Raw genomic sequence first — 3,792 nt, forward strand, 5'->3', positions numbered from 1 at the left:
TTTACAATAATTCTTTTTATTCTCTCTGGTTTAGATAAGAAGAAAATAATAACGAAAGGAAAATGAAAGAATAGGATAAAAGAGACAAAAATAAACTTTTAGAAATGTATATAGTCATTACTTGAAAATAAGTAATACTAAAATAAGCCACATAATCAATTATATACCGACTTAACTAATAATCTTGCGTAAAAAAAAACATAAACATGAAAATTGACAAATTTAGCATATTATTACTATTGATAATGAATTATTTACAAGTTAAAAACCGTACATAATTGATTATTGGTGGCTTAATTAATTAAATGTAAGTTAACATATTTCTTCAATCAATCAACTAATCAATTAATTACTAATTATTTATTAATGATAATATATTACTTTTAATTACTTAATCTATCAAGGCTATTAAACTATTAGCAAAACCGAGAAAAAACATGTTATGACGTACATAAATATACACAACCTATCGACAATTATATTTAAACATTTAATTACTAATGATACATTTTAAAATATGCAAGAACATAAAGTACACAATTTAACCAATCATTTATATATGTTGACATATTATTTAAACATGATTAGCCAAAAATGTTTATAAAATAGATTCAATAAGCACTCTAAAAATGAATCTTGTATATACGCACCTTTAAAACCTAAAGAAGAATAGGACAAAAATTTAGTGCTTGCTAGATCAACCTAAAAAGCTTATTACTCTGGGTCCTTTTGTATTAGTACTCATGTGATCTTCTTTGGGAATCTAGGAGAACCTCCCAGCTTGATTTTTCATAAAACACACACTAGTGCAATAAAGGGAAAAGACAACGGTTATTTTCGCTTATACGCAGCGATTCCGCAACTGATGCATATACAGGCGAGACAAAAAGAATAGGCTTTTTGCCTCGATTCTGAATCGAGGCGAAAATGTGTATGTTTTTGCCTCGATTCAAATCCAACCGAGACAGTAAAGAGGTGTGTGCTTTTGCCTTGATTCAAATCCAACCGAGGCAATAGAGGGTTTTTTTTTTAACATTCAGCTCTGGTAGTGCAAGGTCCAAGCAGAAAGCCTCCTATATCAACTCAGCCCTTCCAAGAAGATCAATCATGCAAATGTAATGCATTATCATTTACAATAGTAGCATCGTTGTGTGTAGGGGTATCATTATCTTAAATAAAAAAAACTTGTTCTCATTTCCCCCTTCAAGCTCTTTCACTGCAAAATACAAAGATCCGAACATAAGTCAGAACAACACATAATTAACTAAAATAACAGCAACCATTTCAGTCTTGCAGGTGCAACCATTTCAGCCTTGCAAGTATGTAAGAATCCAAACTCAAAAAGAAAGAGAATAAGGATCGTGATTGTTCTTAAAAACTGAAAATTCTTCTTCAAAGAAGAAAGGACAAAGCATAATGGAATGCAACTTCGGCTGCTGCTGCACCGGAACACCACCCAGCACCAGAAAGTCGCTGATCATGTTCCTTTGCCAGACGAAAAGCGAGGCCAGCGCCGCCACCCACAGGAATGCAAAGAGAGTCTTGTGAGAAGCGAAAGGTAGCGTTTTGGGGTTGAGGAGGAACCACCCGAGAACCATCAGAGTACCCAAGGAGGAGCCCTTGCGCCCTTGCGCCTTCGACGTGAAAGAGAAAACCCTCTTCGGCGACGTGAAAGAGAAAACTCTCTTTGGCTTGTGCGAGACCCCTGGTGCTACCCCAAAGTTGGGTCTCTCCGTGAGAAAAAAATCATGACGAAGAAGGAGAAATAAAACCTGTTTGTGCTGTGGAGGAAGAAGAAACTCGTGGAGGAGGAAGAAGAAAGCCCTCTTGGCTTGTGGTGGAAGAAAAAGCACTTCGCGTGAGAAGTAAGCCATTGTGTCAGGTGCACAGTCTAACTTTGCAGAAAGGACTGGGTTATATGCCTCGGTTGTTTATTTAACTGAGGCAATATACACCTTATGCTTCGGTCCCCTTGAACCGAGTCATATAACCTCTTTTTTACTAGTGCTTTATGCCTCGGTTGCTGACTTAACCGAGGCATATACCTATCACGCTTTGGTTCCTTTTGAATCGTGTCATATAACTTCTCTAAAACTACAAAAATGTCACCGCACTTTTATACGCTTCGGTTTCAATAAAACCAAGGCATATATAGCGCTTTAAAAACACTTTTTTTTACTAGTGACAGTGTTAAAAGTATGTCCTTTTTCATATAATAGAAACAAGTCATAGTGGATAATTTGGATGGTTTTTTTAAGCTAAAAACTATTTATAAGAAAACCTTAAAGATTAATCATTTATTATTTACTATAAGTACATATGAAAGCATATTATGAAAAAATATGTTAAACTAGACAAGAATTTTGGCTTATGCGAGTTGTGAGTTATACAATAAGAACATGTGTAGGCTAATGTGTTTAAATGTCTAGTCTAGTCTATATACTTTATTATAATAGGTTGTGAGCCAACCTATATGACCCACCCGACGTTGTTAACCCTAGTTCATCATAACTATATCACAAAACTCTCAAAATCATAGAAAAGAAAAATTTATTATAGAAGAAGAATGATCTTTTTTTCATAGGTCAAACCCACTTTGGCTCTAACTGTAACTCATCTTATGTGAGGCTTTCAGGGTTAAGATTTTTCAACTTACTCATTAGGTGGATCATTAAAAGAGAAGTGTTTTATAAGTCAGTCAAGGTTAATTCATAGTCATAGATCAAATTGACAACTCTAGATTTTTCACAGTGAAATTTGTAAGAGTATTCAAAAGATACTTAATTTTGTTTTATGAGTCGTAAAATTTTCACAATTTGAATGCTTAACTTGATCTATTGATACATAATTACAAAAGAAGTTTTCCTATATAATTTCCAAAACATCCATATTAGTTTTAGTTTTTCATTTTCTTCTTCTAGTTGTTTTAAACTATTTAAGTACAAAGATATATTTTTAATTCCATCATGAAGCTCATTGAAAGCATGTAACAACTTGTCATAGTTAGACCCAGTTTCAAAAACAAAAATACTTTCATTGCTTTGGGATAACTCTACATTAGCCATTAAGCATAAATTTGCTTTTGTATTACTTTCAATAGTGTTTGATGCATTGTTTTCTTAAGAAATGTAAACTTCTTCTTCTTCTTCTTGATTTTCTACATTAATTAAGAAGCAATCAATGTAAAGAAAAGTTTATTCTCACTATAATCAATGTAATAAATCTCTTTTTACATTGGTTTCCTTCTTAAGTGACATAGAATGAGTTGCAATGATTACTAAAATGCCACAACATTTTCTATCACATCATTTACGATTAAATCAGTGTCATTTATTAATCTAAAATAGGCTTTTTGCATTAGTTAATGAAGTATAAATAGGAAAATGGAGGTGGGATCTACATGTAAAAGAAAATGAGTTATGGGTCAAAGGTATACAATCAAGGTATGATGGGTTAAAACGACTAATCAAAGTGGAAAAAGATAAATCTAGCATATTATGATACATGAATTTACATAACTTGTGTAGGAAACAAAATAACATTGATAGTTTGATATTGGAATATTTAGAAAGATAAGGGATGATATGTAAACAAAATTTGGTTCAAAGAATAGAATAAGAAATAATATTTACAACTAAAGTACAACAAGCTATACATTGCTTCTAATAAAAATAAAAAAGAGTAGAGAAAAATTATGGGTTTGGAAATTTAGGTGAAGAGAATTTTTTGTATGGGAAGAGGAGTTACTAATGGTAGACAATGGTAATGTGATTATTCAAAATTACTAATAAG

The sequence above is a fragment of the Vigna angularis genome, chromosome 11 (assembly GCF_016808095.1).
Source record: "Vigna angularis cultivar LongXiaoDou No.4 chromosome 11, ASM1680809v1, whole genome shotgun sequence".
Classification (NCBI taxonomy): domain Eukaryota; kingdom Viridiplantae; phylum Streptophyta; class Magnoliopsida; order Fabales; family Fabaceae; genus Vigna; species Vigna angularis.